The sequence below is a fragment of the Phaenicophaeus curvirostris genome, chromosome Z (assembly GCF_032191515.1).
Source record: "Phaenicophaeus curvirostris isolate KB17595 chromosome Z, BPBGC_Pcur_1.0, whole genome shotgun sequence".
Classification (NCBI taxonomy): domain Eukaryota; kingdom Metazoa; phylum Chordata; class Aves; order Cuculiformes; family Cuculidae; genus Phaenicophaeus; species Phaenicophaeus curvirostris.
The window spans coordinates 46,450,119-46,468,294 of record NC_091431.1 but is presented as its reverse complement, the minus strand read 5'-3'; the positions used below and the strand labels follow the sequence as shown (position 1 = coordinate 46,468,294).

General features: G+C 37.6%; 1 protein-coding gene across 2 annotated transcripts in view; it reads left to right on the top strand.

The window, feature by feature from the left end:
- Positions 1-18,176, top strand: part of JAK2 (Janus kinase 2) — a 215,932-nt gene that overhangs the window by 25,872 nt on the left and 171,884 nt on the right. For both annotated transcript variants that reach the window (XM_069881242.1, XM_069881241.1), the window contains exon 2: positions 14,797-14,937. The gene's annotated coding sequence lies outside the window, so the exon portion shown is untranslated. The remainder of the gene's footprint in view (positions 1-14,796; positions 14,938-18,176) is intronic.

Below are 18,176 nucleotides of genomic sequence, written 5' to 3'. Positions count from 1 at the left end.
CCAAAGATGTGTTAAGGAGTAATAATTAATTAGGAACTTACTTTCTTTTCCTATACAGTGGACAGTTGAATCTAGGCTGTAGTAAGAAATTCACATCGTGTACTGATGATGGAAGGGAAATTAAATTTTTCAAGCTCATAACATTTTCCCTAGACTACCAATGTGAATAACCACAAAATTATTTGTGATGAACTGTCTCCTGCTGTGATTACTACTGATCCTAAAACTGATACTTTACTGATCGTAAAAACTGTATACTATTAATTAAAATCCTTCATACTAGTCTTGTAATTTAGGCAACTGCTTGAAGTAAAAAAAGCAGTTACCTTTAATTTGAATCATTTTCAAAGGCTTCAGAAAATAACTATTTGAAAAGCAGGTCTCTATCTCTAATTTTCCATAAATCCATCATGTTTTGTGATAATAGTATGTAAAGGAGCTGAGGGAAGGAGATGCACTACAAGTGCATTTAATTAACTTTGACAGCTGCTTCAGTGAATAGATAAAACATACACCACCCATTGTGGGAGGATTTACTCTGTGTTGGGTATCGTACAGTCCCTCTCAAACCTAAATGACCGTGAATCAGGCAGTAGAAAGACTAATGTTAGCTTCACATTGGCAGGTGAGAATGAGCAGATTGTTTTTCTCTTGTTTTCAGTGGTCCTGAACATTCAGATTTCTTTCTCCTCAGTTTGTGCTTGGACTTCTTAAACTTCTGGATGGTTGCAAAGCCATTAGACTTGTGTTACAAAAACAGGGTGTTTTGAGGGGAAAGCCATGTGGCAAGAAACCAGGAAATGACAAGCAGCTGGAAAAGCTGTCTGGAAGTTGATTGTCCATCAAGGCCGTCAGTGAGTGGAACGCTGAAACTGAGAGTATTGATTGCTAGAGAAGAAATTGGCTGACATTCATGTGTTTTATATGCTTCTTGAAAGATTTGTGTAGAATCACTGGAATAGTTAGCACACCTTGTTGAAGGATGTTAATATTTAGGCTGTGTGTTTTAACAGCTCTGTGGAAAAACTGGTAATTTCTTGTCTCTGGGAGGAAACGAAACTGCTTTATCTGAGCAGATATTTGCATAGACTGACCATGAAAAATGTAACAGCTATGAAATCCACACACGTGGACTGTGCAGAACAGTTTCTTCAGTTCTGTTTTATATGCCCTTGGGAGACAGCCAGAGGCTTATAATCATTCCTGCTTTGGCTCATTATATGTTTCAGGTGATATGAAAATAATGGAACTGGTTCCCTAGCTCTCTTTTCTGCTTGAGAGTGGCAGATCACAAGGTACCTGACTGGAACCACAGCATCAGAGCTGCTTTGTTCTTAAGGAGGAGTGTGTTGCTACAAGTAGTAACTGTTCTGGCTTCTTTCAGTGAGACTACTTGGCTCTGCAACACGTAAGGCTTGGCAGTAGTTGGGATTCTACACGGTCTTTATTGACACAGTCTGTCATTGGGAATATGCATACTGTGACCTCTTGTGCTGTATTGGCTCAAGTTTGTTGAAGAAGAACAGTCACTTTTGCTGGTATTTTTACGCACTGCACAATGTGAAGATTCAAAAGAGAATTTGGGCATCTATGTTAACTTTGTGTTGCTCATGTGCTCTACTGAAGACTCCTTAAATCCTCACCGTCCTTTTCTCATACAAATCATTCCTGATGGTAATTTTTTTTCCCCTTAAAGTTCTTTTCTCTCGCTGCTTCTCATTTTCTGTCTTTAAAATATGATTTATAGGTTTCATTTATTCTACTTTCATTAAAAAAAAATGGTCTGCAAGTGTCATCAACAGGAGGGTGGCATTTATAATGTTAATGCTTAAAAGCATGAGCTGCATTTGTATTACTCAAAGGTATTATCTGCTTTTGAGGTGTCTCCTATTTACCATTTACTCCCCATGTTTAGAGAGGGGGAAATGACTGAAAACCTTGCCTTAAAAATCATAATCACCACCCCTTGAGGCTTGGCATACAATTCAATCCTCCATCAACTTTTTCCATCACTGTAAAGGAATAAGTAAGTGTTGTTTGGAGAGTGATGGAAAAAAGCGAATATTTTATAAGGATTAAAATAATAATAATTTCTCCTTCTCTCCAAAAAGGAGAGAGGAAAGAAAAGCCCACCAATCCACCTGTGGTGTATTTTTAACAGCAACTATTCCCATGTCTTATTTCTGCTTACACATAGATATTATTTCGACACCATGGGAGTGGAAAATATGAATTGATTTGTTACCCTGCAGTGTGAGATGTGATCCTTACTTTATGCTCTATGGTATCTAATTTGATAGCCTGTGGATGCTGGGCAGACTCTGAGAACCCAAGAGAACTGGGAAGAGGAAGTCCTTTGTGGGGAATCACGTAGAATTGGTTTACTTGTGCGCGTTTGGTATCTAACTGGCAGAGACCAGATCTGCTAGAGATGGGAGGGGGATGAGACAGTCCTACATACTATTCCTTGCAAGACAAGAAAGAGTGTAGGGGTGCAAGAGAAAAATATGTCTCCTTTTCCTAGTTTTCTTGATTTCTGTCCCACATATGACACGGTGTGCTGTCTCCATCTTCCACTTGAACTGAGACTCCTGCTTTTACTTCACTCTTCAGTTACAGAGTATTTCATGCTTCAGGTGTCTGTCTCTGCCCCCCTGCAAATAATAGCTGTGAGAAGGTATTTTTTCTCAGTAACAGTTTAACCTTCTTCCCAAGATATCATTTGTATTCAATTATGATACTAAAGGTTAAAACAAAAGAGAATGCTTTGGCAGAAGTTGGCTGTGGCAGGATGCCTTCATTTCCTTCCTCTTTTTTGATTTTTCTAGGAATCAAATGGAGTCCAGGCTTTTGATCATATTTAGTAGTTACCATGTATTTTCATTTACCTACTGAGATGAAACAGGTTCCAGCCTGCTAGTTGTATTCATTTGCGTATGCACAATCACCTGTTTTACGTTGCGTCAGTTAAGGCTGTGCCTGCCTAGCAAACAGTACTTTTAATTAGTTTTAAACAAATCTTATTAGATTTTAATTAGTTTTAAACAAGGTGGAGTAAATGCTAAGTGACTGAGGTTATTTCATTTAAAATGCAAACCTGGTTCTGTACCCCATTGTGGGTGGGAGATGAGAGAGAAGAGGAGAATTTATGTCTATTTTAAAATAGCTTGGCAGGAATGAGGAATAGGGATGGGGAAAGTTGAAAAGCTACTGTCTTTTGAGACATTTGGCCTCAGACTTGGTGTACTAATCTGTGCTTCTGACCTAATAACACATTCCAGAATTGAGGACTACTCAAACAACATCCAGGTTTTAGAGTAAAGGATTCACAAATCTACATAGAACATCTTGTGTTCTGCACTGTCAGTTTATCTGTCATCCTGTCCTCTTTTCTCTCTCTCTCGCTCTTTTTTCTTTTTCTCTAGGATTTACTTGTTTTTCCTGTTGCCCAATGATTTTCTTCTTGTGGAGACTGTGTATAACAGTGTAATGATCTGAAGTCTTTAGATGTGACTGCTGCTCTGCATACATTGCTTAATGAGATATAGTCTGAGAAGGGGATAATTTGGCTTTATTTCGTTTCCACATTAGATGAGATGGAACCCTTCACGGGATGAATCTTTCCATTACTCTGTCTTGCTGTCAACAAAAGCATGTGTACAAGAAACTGCAAGGGAAGGATGTTATGTTCTACCTCTTTTGTACATTTTTTTTGTTTTAGGGAGTCTCTCACTTTTTTATGTAGTTGTCAAACTACCTTAACTCCTTTTCTTTAAAAGGAGCTAGTATACCACTTGCAATTCTTACTGCGTCTATCTGAAGTGACTGGCAGGATCTGCCCCATCTTATGTAATCCTTCATGTGGTCATGGTGACACATGCTGCTTATGCCAGTAGGCTGATATGGTCAAGTGTTAAATGATGATATTATCAATGAGCAGTTTTCAGGAGGGTGGGAGGGGAAGCAGCTGCTAAATAAGATAAACCAAACTTCTTTTAGAACCCATCAATCTTGAATGGGGACAGAAAAATAATGAGTCCGTTTCTGTGAGCTTGTTTTATTTGATGCTTGGTGTAACACAGAGGAGTTAAGTCTACATAGTAATGGAGTTTAAACTAGATCAGTAGCACAGAGCCGCTAATAATCCTTGTTTCTGTTGAGGGTGTGAGGAATATCTTGGTCACCTGTGAGCTACTGACCAATACACCCACAGGCTTTGATAGAGATGTTCACAGTAGTGTCATGTTTGTTACCTAATTCTCTTTTTACTGAACTTGAAAGAGTAGTTGAGAATGAAAAACCTAAGATTGCAAAATGATAGTACTGTGTTACTTTGAGATGTATATTAAATATATTGCATCTATGTCTTTCCCTCCCAATGTTTTTTTCACTCCCTTTGATATGGTCTGTTTTTCCTGTTATGCATACCCTTTGTACTGAACTGTGCATCTTCTGTGTTCGAGAGGGTTTCATTTGCTCTGCTGCCTGAAGTTTGTTCTATATACTAAACCAGGAAAATGAAACTCAGGCATTGTGCATGGGGAGAGTTATAGTTAAGGGTTGAATTTTAAAATTTATTTCCTTTTGCAGTGTTTAAGCGGTTTGGAAATTTCAACAGCACTTCCTTTATGGTGTTACTTAATTTTTCAACTATTTACCTTCTTTGAAAAGAATTCTGAGGTATTTCTTTCTTTTGCGGTGAAATTTGTTCTATTAGTTATTTTCTGAAACAAATCATAGAGTTTATATCTGATATACTAGTGGCTTACAGTGTAGGCTTGGACAAATAGCTCAGACCCTTGTACTTCTCTTACATCTGTAAGATAAGAAAGGTCATGTTTTATGTAGAGTACCCCAGTACTGAAGTGCAATGCAAACTGAAAATGTGAATATTACTATGTAAATAGGTAAAGATTGCCTAGAACAGTAGAAGTAGTCTGAGGGCATTGAAGCAAAGTTTGTCACTGACAGAAGCATGCTCTGTCTTACGCAGTAAAGCTGCTTTGTGGAGTTTTATTTTGAAATAAACTTGATACCTAAAAATGCTATCAGTGATTTTAAAAATTAGGGCTGTGCTCTGACTTCTCCTCTTATTTGGTTGGTTGTTCTGTTTTGGTTTTTATAATTTTCTTCGTGTTTGTGTGCCAGTCAGAGGGATGTAATTGCACAGTGGCCTTGTTTGCTTTAACAAAATGAAACTCAATTCAGTTATTTGATGAATTGGCAGGCAAATACTGTGATATTTAGTTTGGATCAAGGTGTGAGTGGACTGTTTCTGGCATGCACTAGCAGTCAAAGACCTTGCTACGTACCAGTTAAAGGAAAAAATAAATCTATTTAAAAGATTGTTTATAGATGTGGAAAATGCTTATGAGCAGGACGGAGTAGAGGTAGAGGGAAATCCATTTATAGATACCGGAATTTCTGGTCAGGAATGGTCCGTTCAGGCATCTTTCATTCCTGAACTGGATTTTTAATTGAATTTCATCTGCTAATTGGAAGTGACATTCAACAAATCTGGTAACTAGTAGTGCTTATATTAATTTTTAATTTGTTCAGCTGTATCCTCAGAAGCTCAAAGCATGCATAAAGGAAAGAGAAACCATGGGCAGGTTTAAACTTGTAGCTGATTTCAGTGGGGCTCAGCAATTTTTTTTTATACCTCAAAATGTGTACACAGAAACCTCTTAGAGTGACAAGTTCAGCTGGAGACATGTCTGATTTGATGTAGTTAGCAGCCAAGATCATTTGTACCTTGCTATGTGCTGTATTTCACTTCTATTGTAGGCTTGACTTCAGCTGATCTGCTTAAAAGTAGTTGTAGTCAATGAACTAAAAACTGTCAAGTCAGCTGTGTCTTTAAGAGGCCTTTTTGAGTGGGCTAGCAGGATTTTTCATTGCATCACAGGCATAGCTTTTTTTCCCACCTCTTTGTTAGACACATGTTAAGTAGAGTGGAATAATTAATCTTTTTCTCTTTTGCCTTGGCAAGTGTTTCTAGAGGTCCATGGGAAACAGCTCTTTTGCAGCAGCTTGTTCCAAACCCTGGCAGATGGTCTGAAATTCTTTGTTTGACAGAGCTGACAAGAAGCTGTGAATTTGTATGTATAATATGCTGGAAAGTTCTGTAGAGAAAGGAAATGGACTGTGAGTTTGAGATTGGTCCAGGAAAAAGCCCATCTTGTTTGGTTGTTTAGAAAACAGAGTTTCCTAAGTTTTGAACACATAACTTGAAATTTGAAATTTCTATCCAAAAGTATATGTGGAAAATACTACCTTTAGAGAAAGTGGAATTTGACTTGTGTACTGAGAAATCTGGATATTTTAAGGGTTTTTTTTCTAGTTTTCTCTCCTCAGATAGACTTTTAAGAATAGTTGAGAAATTGTTCAGTGGAAATTTTGTATGCAACTTTTACGTAAACAGCTTACCAGTTTAAAAATACAGTCATGCTATAAATGTTTCATCTTTGTTTTATAACGCCTTATGGTAAAGGAACTGATAATAGCACAATCTATAGCACCACATTTTGAAATCCAGAAAAGAACGCTGTATCTCCTTATCTGAATTTCTACATATCATAGGCCACTTACACTTTGGCTTTCCTCCTCCAAGTTCAGTAACAGGAGTTTATCTAAAGTGTATTTTGCAACACTGCATTTACTCGTGATGTTTTAAAATCAAGACATACAGAATCTACTACTTGAATGTTTGTTCTAGTAGTTTCATATTCTTGTTTCTGAGAGAGACAAGATGTATTTCAAATCAGTATTTATTCTACAGCCATTGTATCTGCTATTTAAATCTTATTTGCTTTCCCATTATGTTTTTTTTTCTTGAATCTGCGTCAGATAGTCTGATGGAGCTTTTCGATCCATTGGGGCACAATTCTCATGCTCATGTTTCTTGCGATTCCCTTATACATTTTCAGGATATAATATCAAGAATAATGAAAAAAGTTCTGTGTCATTATTATTTCAGAACTTAAATTATGAATATGGGGAACTCTTTGTAAGTGTATTGTAATTGGGACTATTTTCTTTTTCTTCAAAAGTAAAGAATAGAATTGAGTTGTGTAATCCTACTCAAAACGGGTCGGTAAATACTGGACATACATGATGATCATTTGATTCTGGGTAGAAGGAAGCATGAGTCTCTCTTCTTTCTTTTTTTTTATAATGTACAGGAGCACACAGAATATTTGAAATGTCACAGTACGAAGATGTGGTTGTTTTAACTGATGTTTTCTTTGTTATTTTCATTGGAGTTTTGCAGAATGTCTACTAATGGCATGTTTCATGACGGACCTTTGTTTACTTTCAGAGCCTTGGGGTTTTTGGCTTCTATTTTTTTTTTTTCTGACAATCTGTGTTTATAGAGATAACATGATCTTGGCAAAGCATGTAGTGCTGTATCTTTGCAGAAGCTGGCTGGTATTTCAGATATGGAACAAGTGGAGAGCTCTCAGGCCATTGATGATTAAGGAAGCATAAAGTAAACAATCAAGCAAGTACATTTTCCTGAATTATGACGATAAAATGTCAACATAAATTATTCAACAATATGAAGCATTAAAATAGAGTTTAAAACAAGAATGCTTTCCCTCTTGTTAAAGTGTTTCAACCATCCTATCAAAGAATAGCAATTGAACTCTTTATTGTTATTTGATAGGCTTGTGAATGCATTTTTATGGTTCTGGTTTTTAGAGTATTAATATTTAATTAAACTTTTACTTACAGAAATCACTTGACTTGAAATATTTCTGTGGCACTGTCTCACAGAATTGGAGGGTCTTTTTTGTGTTTTGTGGTATCACATGGTATGACCAGGCCCTTATTCTATAAGGATTTGTTAAAATGACTGAATTTCTGCACAGTGCCCACGTGTAGCCTTCTGAAATCTGTATGGGTTCTGAACTGTGGGGAGAAAGAAAGTGAAGGTCTTGTGGTTTTGGGAACTTCTTGTGTTTTGATGACTTTTTTTTTCAGGCAGATTTTTTATCAGCTGTTTTAGAGCTGAAGGCTCTAATCTTACCTGGGCTGCTCCTGCAACACCAAATTAAAATAAAAGTGCGAGACATAGGTTACACGTAGTTTGCATTGTATGGACTTAAAAGGTAATTGAGAATTAAGTGCATCTAAATTATATTTGTGTTCTGGGTTTCTGTAGCTGATGTGTCATTGTAAAGGGCTAGTTTTGTTTCCTCTACAAAACTTGAGGCCCTTTTCCAAAGGTGTTGGTGGGGAAACAACACCAAAATCTCTTAAGAAACCCCCACACCCTGAGAAGGCAATTGCACTTGCAGCTGGGTTGGGTCTAGCCTTATTGATACACAGCTTCTAAGCTAAAGCTGAAAGAGCAGGGTATGCTGAAGATGAGGAGCCTCTTTCTGGAAAGTCCAAAGGAGACACTTGCATCTGTTGCTCTTGGCTGTTCAGTAAAGGTTGCTGATTCACTCTGACTTATATGTTATGCTGTTTACATGCTGACAGTTATTTCGGCAAAGGGCTAATTTGTTAAAGCACATGTCTCCAGATTCTCGTCAGAAAGTGTAAAAGCTGAGATAAAAGTAAGAGGATAACTTCATTCCTCCAGATGTTTTCACATTTTTTTTATGAGACTGTCTCAGATATGCTAATCTTCCCCTCCCCCTTCACATTTTTCACTGAAAAAATTTTTCACTGAAAAATGTTACAGGAAACAAGGTCATGCACGTTTTATCATGCAGCGTGTTACGCAATGTTCTTGTCTAAGACCAGTTTACCCTTTGCTTTTGTCAGGTGGTTAAAACTGGGAGAGGAAAGAAATCAAAAAGCCCACAGAAGTGAGAGCAGCAGGGGCAACATCTTATAAATATGATATTCTGAAGAATGTAGTGGATCCCTCTCTTTCTCTCTCTCTTTCTCTCTCTCTCTTCTCTCTCTCTCTTCTTCTCTCTCTCTTCTCTCTCTCTTTCTCTCTCTCTTTCTCTCTCTCTTTCTCTCTCTCTTTCTCTCTCTCTCTCTTTCCCTCCCTCTTTCCCTCCCTCTTTCCCTCCCTCTTTCCCTCCCTCTTTCCCTCCCCCTCCCCCTCCCCCTCCCCCTCCCCTCCCCCTCCCTTCCTCCCTCTCCCTTCCTCCCTCTCCCTTCCTCCCTCTCCCTTCCTCCCTCTCCCTTCCTCTCTCTCTCTCTTTCTTTCAAAAAGTGACAGGGGTTGGGATTATATACTCCGTAGTACTTTAACCTGTGTGGTAAATTGTAACAGTGTACTTTTAATCTCTAAAGGTAGAGATTTAGAAGTATGAGAGAAGAGCAGTCTCAGTCATGATATTCTGGTTGTTGAAACTGGAGATGCCTTTTCAACAAGAACAGTATAGGAACGAGGTGAAGTGATGCTGTTCTGTGCAATTATTTCTCACTATATGTAAGGTGACGTAAATTTCTTTAATCTCTCTTTGAGGTTTTAGTAACAGTTTTTATTAAGCTTATTTCTTATTCTGATGCTTGACCAGTCATCAGGATCTTTCTCTGCCTGATTAATTTTTCCCCCCATTTTTTGATGCTGCTAAGTTCAAGCTGTGTTAGGACAGAATAATCCAAGAAGAAAAGTGAATTAACCCACAGAGGGGAAAGAGGGTTTTTAAACATTGTTTTGACACTTTTCATATTTACTTTGCCTCTTCCTCCTTCTGTGTACCTCCTGTTTGCCTACAAGGGACTAGTGGTGTCACTGCCCTTCCCCCTTGCCACGTAATCTTCTCCTGATTTGCAGGGAGAAAATTCTAGCTCTTCAGCTTTCGTGAGTTTGTGCGCACGGTGTAAACACATATGACAGGTTATGGTAGAGGCAGTAGTTTACTAACCTCTGAGGAGGGAAGTTGCCAGACTGGGGAAGTGAGATAAGAAGGCAAAAAAATGGAGATGACGGAATTCAGAAGAAAAGTCCAAAAGGGTTTAACTTTTTCAAATCTAGGTCTTGGGGAAAAGCTTCTTGAACAACCACAAACTGGGTAATTTATCCTAGCAGTGGTAAGACGGGTAACTGGGAAGAGTTATGACTGGTTTTCCTCACAGAAATGTTTGCTATGAGAAACCCTTTTATCTTCTGTGAAGAAAGAGAACCTTGTATTTTTTTACCAGGGTATAACTGCGCTTGATGAAAGCATTACATTCTTTGCCTAGAAGATACCTGTTTTCAGTAGACTGAAGCTACAGAGCAATTTCCGTAATTGGAGACAATAAGGAACGTTGTCAAAGGTCTGTCTTCAGAAGTACTGAACTATGACAAGTGGTGGATCTTTGCTGTTCTCTTTCTTCCACAGTTAAGCTGTTGAGAGCAGACATTTACATGTGAAATCCTTGCCTGTCACGGGGAGAAAAACAGGTCTTTGGAGGCTGACTAACAGTTTTGAAACCTTTTCCATTGCATTATGGCTGGTGTTGTCTGCTTTGCCACCATTCTGTACTCTCAGACTGTAACATAAAATGTGTAGGACTTCTGATAGCTCAGTGTAGCCAGCTTGGTTGTTGACAGCATCTGCTAAACTGGCATCTGTTTGGTAATTGTTGATGCTATTCTTTGGCAATGCAGTACTATAGCAACAACTGTTGGTTCATGTTATGACAAATCTCTCTTTGCTTATGACACTGGGAATTGCATTTGGAAAAGGATAACTTGCTTGCTTCAAAAGTGCTTTCCAGAATCGCCTGCCCACTGTCTCAATCTTGCAATGTTTGAGAAAGCCAAGCAATTTGGCGGACTACTCTGCTGTTATTGTCGTTCATGTATTTGTTTACACTTTCTATATATATATTAACCTGTGAGTATAGCTAGAACTGTCATGTATTCTCTAGAGGTCTGTGAAGTGTTTTTCCCCTAGAGACTGTTTTCAACAAAAATGCATTTTAATAGAAAAGTACTTCTTCATTTCAGTGGTGTGTTGGAATATTTTTTCAACTTTGAAATACAATTTTGTTTTCAACCTTTTTGTGTTGTCTCCCCATTTCTTAGTAGTTCACTGATAGTTGTTGTTATATAGAAGCCAGTACCTCAATTGTTCAGTGTAGGACAGTGGTTGTCCATTTTTTGTAAGCAAAAGCTATCAGACAGAATGATGCTAGCAGCAAGGAATTCTGAGGTATGTTTTTACTTTCAGGGAATTTGCCCTTAAACACAGGAGCACTGACAATTCATTTTTTCTACCTTTTCAAGAGAAATCAAAGAATCAGCTAAGAAAGACTTATACTTCACTAATTAGCACTTATTTCATGGTCTGAGCCATTCAACAGAATTCAGTTTCACTACAGATCATGAAACAAAGTCTAGCATGATGTGGCATGGTCGTGAAAATATCACTTAATCCTAACTGTGCTGTTGTCATTTTTTGTAGCAACACTAAAAGAATTTGAGAGAGGTGTGTAAAGGGGGTCATGACATTTTTCACATACTTCATCTTTCTGACCTGTTTAGGTTGTTTTTCCTATGTCCTCTGTGGATATAAAGCTGCGCATTTAATGGTGGCTCTGAGTGGACTAAGCATCCTCAGATGCCTCTGTCTTGGCAGATAATCTTTACCCAAACAATTGGGCAACCATTTCAATTGCTTGGAAATTTTCTGATGAAACAGTCTTCTGCTGAAATTTATCAGCATGGTGAAATTAAATGCTTTGCAGATAGGGACCAACTTTTGCCAACTTTCTGATGGAACCTAAGTAGAGCTGTTGCTTTTCTGGTAGCTCAGCTACTTGGCAGTTCACTGTGCTAATGAAGTTTATAGTATGTGTTGTTCACTCTGCTTTTCCAACAGCACCCGCAGGTAGCTTCCTTGCTGAGATAAGCCAGAGCAAGAGCTTCATTCTGTTGTGAGGAATTTAGAAATCCTGATATATTTTTCTTTTAAAATGTCTAATTATAATGGAAAGATTAAAATCCTCATACTAACAGCTCCTGTCCGCTTAGTCTTCTTTGTGTGTCATGCAAGTGAATCAGGCCAGGATCTTTCCTTGTGTAAAGGTTCATGGATTCTTGCTGAATTGCTGATACAAGTAGTGGTTTGCCAAGTCAAAACTGTAAGCAAATGTTATCTTTGCTTTTCCACTTTTTTTAGCATATGTTTTGTCATTGATAAGTTAGTCTGTTATCTCCCTTCTGTATCTACTTGCTACAATGAGCATTCAAATTTTGATATATTAAAAATGATATTAATGTACAGCTGTACAGGAAAGATCATTTTGAGTCACTTAACTTTTGCAGGTTTTTTTTGTATGAGCAGTTGTTTTCTTTTGTCAGTGGCTTTACGTTATTCCTTGAAAGAAGAATGTGTGTATGAGCAAATGGAAAATGTGCACATTTTCATCATCTTCAGTTTACACAAGATGTCCCAGTCTACTGGCAATAAGCTTGTTGAGTTGTTGGGAGACAGCATACATCTTCAAGGCCTTGCTTGTGAATAGTAAATTAAATTCTGATGTTTTGTGCTCCTCTTCATAGTGGATTGAGTGTTTAAGGTACTCGGTGACACAGGCATAAAAACCACTAATTGTATTTATAGGAGTTCTGAAGGCTTGCTGAAAAGTGACTGTTTCAGGTTGTATAATGTCCTCTGCACAACAAATTTGGTATTGTGTTCTTTGCAGATTATAGCAACTTGGACATGACAGACTAATTTGTGTTGACTGAGTTTAATTAGACTCTTAAGTTTCTTTTATAATTGAGCATTTAAGTCCCTGCAGCTGCCAGAAATGTAGGCTGATGTAGACTTGAACAAATAGGAGGTAAAAAGTAAACGTGGAACTATATTGCTGGCAAGATGATGCACTGTCAGATTGGTACAGCCAGGAATGTAGGTAACATTCTTTGCAACTCTGCAGCTGAAAGAACAAGTTTTGTCAAATGAGACTTACTCATCCTGGAAGTATGTAAACTGGTTTTATGTTTTATAAAGTATTGATGCAGATGCTATAAATAGGTGTGTCTGTAAATGTTGGCAGAAGAAAAAGCAGTTGACTCTCTTAAAAAAAAAAGAGAACAAGAAAAAAGAAAAGAGAGAAATATGTTACATTAACCACCGTGAGCCTGTTCAGCTCAGAGTTTTTCATCTCCAAATTTCCTTGCTTTTTGTCCAGAGCAGACCGATGAGATGCTCTTTTTATAAGCACTCGATTGTTTTTCTGATTGTCATGAGAAGGGTAGACTTGGAATTGGGCTGCTTTATCTGATTTTTGCGTTTGAAATGCAAGCTGCTGTGGCACTGAGTTTATTCAAAATATTGCAACCCTTATTCTGCTGGACTTGGTTAGGCAGAGAATAGAAGCACTTGAGTTCTTAGTTTAACCTGGTTTGTCCCATAATTTCAGTAGCAGCTGTCTCGTATAGGTAATGATGTTATGCAATTGATCTGGGGTTTATGGAAAAACTACATAGTTAGCTACAGTCAGGTAAATTTTTATGCTGTTTTGCTCAAAGTCAAGAGCCCACCTGGAAATAATGAATGCAAGGCGGTTCTGAGCATAGAACAGTACTTTTAAAACAGAAAATAATTTGGAATACTGAGCAATGCTTCTTCGTCTGAAACCTGCACAAGCAGGTGGTGATTCTGTGCTTTGCGTGAAGCTGGTGCTCTCAGATCATTGTGCATGAAATGTATGCTCAGTAGGTCGATGATAAACTGCTCTGCCCCAGACAATGTCCCCTCTTCCCCTCTGGTGCTTTAATACAGGTCTGGAAAATTTCTGTTGACTGCACTGGTCTTTGGGTCAGATCTTAATTGGCTGGCTACAGAACATTTGAAGGAGAATCCCTGGGGATACATACAGAAAACAAAAAAACCCCAAAAAACGCAAAAACGCTTATCTCTAAAGCCAGTATTACAAGGGGAGAAATGCTAATCATTGCTGTAACAGTCTGACTTTGGTGAGGACAGAACCTGAATTTACTAGTCATTGAGATGGATTCCTTTATTCTTGGGGTATTGATAGAGTCAGTAGATGCAGCACATGGTGCTGAGGAAATAGTGTTAATTTCCTTCTCCTCTTACCTGTTCAGGGAGACACCTGTCTGAAGAGTCATTAAATACAAAACTCGCTGAGTTCTCCCGTTGTGAATGCTGCCCCCTTTGAACTTTCATTGTAATTTTTTCCCCTCTACTCAGTTTTAAAATTCATTTTTACTTCTCTGTCAAGTGGTTTCCTATGTTGGGAGGGTCACAACAGGGCATTTATCATTTTTTCACTGCTGCAGGAAGCTGCTGTTGTGCGTAAGTGCTCTGAAATGGTGTTTCTGGCAGCCACAAAAACGTAGTGCAAAGTCAGCAAGCGTGGGGTGCCCTTGTTCTTTCTGCTACAGGACATTTGGTATTAACTTCAACATCGGTTCAAAATGAGTGGCTGTTGTCAGTTGTCAAATAGAATTGTTCTGGCTAGCAGGAGTGTTACTGCACAAAATAACCATACCATGTTTCTCTCTGTAATTATTTTTCTTTCTTCATTTGTCTTTTCTTTCTGTAATGGCGAGTGCAAAAATAATTATTGGTAATTATACTTTATGTCACCTGTTTCATATACTAGTTTCTTGCTAGAACTGAGGAGCAATCTCAGTATCAAAAATGGATGTTTAAAAAAGTTGAGTTTATTTTAAAAAAACCCACTTTGTATTTTACTAAGTTTTAGAAGATCTTGGCAAAGAAGGCAGGAATTTGGGCAAATGAGATAGGAGTGGATCACCCTATCTGAACCTAAACACAGATGGGAATTTTTAAATAGTGATGTATTATGTGTTGTTCGCAGACATTAACTTTTTTTAACACTGTGTTTTTATTGCAGACACGTTATGTTCCATCGCTGTTTACGTGCCTGCATTGTCTGATCTCATATGGATATCAACAGCAAGTGGGTGACTTACGATGAGCTTATGTAAAGAGCTTCATCACTTATGTTTCATACAGATTTCTCAAGTGATAAAAGGTAATTAACAGTCAGGGATTTAGCTGTAGTGAGAGAATGATCTGATATTTGAACCTCCAAAGTTGTGTGTCTGAAGTGGTATTATTTAAGATCCTAGCTCTGGGAGTTTTCTTAGAAACTCACAAGAGAAAAAAGAAAGACATAAAGTGATGTTAAGGGAGGATTATTTTCAAGAAGTGTGTTTAGATTTCACAAAACTAGTAGAGCTTGTAGCTCAAGTTGTCCATAAGATGAAAAAAATGTTCTGAATGGAGCTGTGAATGCTACATATTATTAAATCATGAGGATTTTGTGTATCCTCCGCATTTTAATGAAATTTCTTGCATAAGTGGTGATTTTCAGTCTCATTAACTAACTGCTTCTTAGCCTGGTGTTGCTGGTAAAATTAATCCTTAGTTAAGTGTATTGGAAGTCCAGACAGCAACAGAAAATTGCATGTAAACATGTTGCATTGTAGATTCTGGTGATTGTCATTAGATCAACATGGGGAATGATTAATCTCATCACTTAGGAGCTGCAACTTGAAGTATTATCTGGATTAGAAACATTAAAATAATCCTATTGGATCAAATTATCTGTTCATCAGCATTAGAATATGATCTTTTATTGTTAATGGGTTTGATCTCCAAATCAAAACATTTACAATCCACCCAGATTTTGTTAGGCATTGTTGTTATGCATATAAGTGGACAGGACATTTTTCACTTGATTATGTCCGCTTTCAAATGGGTGTGGACGTGGTACATGGCTCCTTTTTGACAAACAAATACCTCTGTGGTCCTGTGAATAACTTGCCAACAGAAGGCCTATTCTGGCTATATTAAATCCTTTTATGCAACTATGGGAATTCTTTACATGAACATTTACATTTTTTACACAAACACAGAAATTTCTCTGAACAACAGTATCATAAAAAAATCTGTTCTGTATAACCCAGAAGGTGATACTCAAATATGTTCTGCAAATGGTAGGTTACTGTCTGTTTAGCCTCTAAATGCCTAATTTTTACAATGCTCAGAAGATTAGTTTATAATTTTAAATTTTCTGGATGAACAGTGATTACATTTTTGCCATGCTTAATGTTTCTGTTATGCTGATACAATGGTCTTCAGATGGAGCAAGAAGGGAAAAGCAAGTGTGTCTAATTGGAGACATCTACGTGAAGGATTACAGGTGAAAGCAGTTTTGTTAATGTTAAGCTCTTTCACGCCACTTGTGTCTGGTGACCATGTGTTTCAATAACTGCACATATCAAGATGCATCTATAGAACTGGTTTACTTGGATGTGTAGGACAAAGAACAGGAAAATGTATTTTATATTTTTCAGTGGAGAAACTGATTTAGTATGTTTCTTGCTTTCACCTGTCATGTTTCATCAGCATGTTGACATAAAAGACATTGAAACATGAAAATTATTTAAGGTGAACTGGTGACACAAATATATAAGTAGTATCTCTGGAGACTTTTCACATTGTTGCACTGAAATTTTGAAATCAGTGCAAGAAAAAGAGCAGAGTATTCTGTTACAGTATTAACTTTGCATTTTTTGCTGTAATTCATTGATATTTCATATTCTTAGTTAAGATTAAGCAAGGTTCCTTTCATGGTTCATGTATTTTTCTGTATAGAAACAAGGAGGGAATGATGAGAGTTTTTTGAAATGGCAAATCTGTTTTTACAAACACATACTTTATGAAGGAGAGGTAGATACAAGCATGTCTATTTTGTTCACTTTTAAAATTGGCTAGGTTTTTAGTTAATTCTATAAATGGTATTTCCATTAGTTGTTGGATAGATGTAATACCAACTGAACAAGGTAGAAGAATATGTCAGTTCATCTGAAGATTTGTATTCGACAGGGGATTAATTCTAGAGTATTTTAGAAAAATTACTGTGGTAATTATATATGGCTGCCTCTGGAGATTGAAGTTGTGAATGTTTTATAATATTAAGTGGTAGAGCACAAACATTGTATCTTGCATTTTATTAACAGAAGTAGTGAGAAATCTTTTAAATATGATGTTTCTAGTGATGTGGTTATTTTCTTCTAAGAAACATGAATTCCTCCATGGGTTAAGAAAAATGCATTTTTTTTTAATTACTTGAACACTTACTTGTTACCTATGTGCTGCCTTTGGAAAGAACAGATATTCTCAACTATGGGTGGTTGGCTCTATGAATGAGGCATAGGGAATCCATGTTCCCCCGAGGTCAAGGCCCAAGGAATGTAGTGCATGACACTTGCACCTAGAAATTCAGATTTATATGTCTGTGATACACTGGCTTTTTGTATTGCTTAGTTTGGGACATAAAATGATACGCTTTTTGTTTGGTGATGGTGCCTTTTTTCTTTTTTAATTTCCCCCCAAACTACCATTACAGTAGCTTAGTTTTATTGTCCTATCTCATAGCTCATGTAGTTAATATTTTCCATTTTTATATTGCTGAGCCTTTTTTTTTTTCCAGCTGGCATGATAATTTAATAAAACAAAAGCTGTTGAGAGTTGCAGTTTAAGAATATAACACCCATCTGGCTATGCAAAACAATAAACATATTTTTAAGTTAAATAGCAACATTTTCATGTTCAATACCTTTATAAACTAGCCAATATCTTCATCAATTGCATAGACAGTGGGATTGAGTGCATGCTCAAAGTCTGCAGATGACATCAAGCTGAGTGGTGCAGCTGATATGCTGGAGGGGTGGGATGCCACCCAGAAGGACCTCAGCATGCTCAAAAACTAGGGCCATGTGAATCCAATGAGGTTCAACAAGGCCAAGTGCAAGGTCCTGTACCTGGGTAGGGGTAGACCCTGGTATCAGTACAGGGTTGAGGATGATGTGATTGAGAGCAGACCTGCCAAGGAACGCTTGGGGTTATTTGTAGATAGGCCAGTCATATTGCATAAGAATAACCATGGCCAGCAAGTCGAAAGTTGTGATGCTCCTTCTCTGCTCTGCTGTTGTGAGTCCTACATCCAGCTCTGGGCTGCCCAGCACAAGAAATAAGTGAAACAGTTAGGGCAAGTGCAGAGGAGGGCTACAAAAATTATCAGGGGGGTGGAATGCCTCTCCTATGAGGCAAGGCTAAGAGAGTTGCAGTTATTTAGCCCAGAGGAGAGAAGGCTCTGGGGGACCTTACTGTCACCCAAATCACTCTATGATTCAAAAAAAAAAAAAAAAAATCAAATCTTTGTAGCTGGTGTCTTGTTTAGACGCATTCTGCATTTTGAAAATA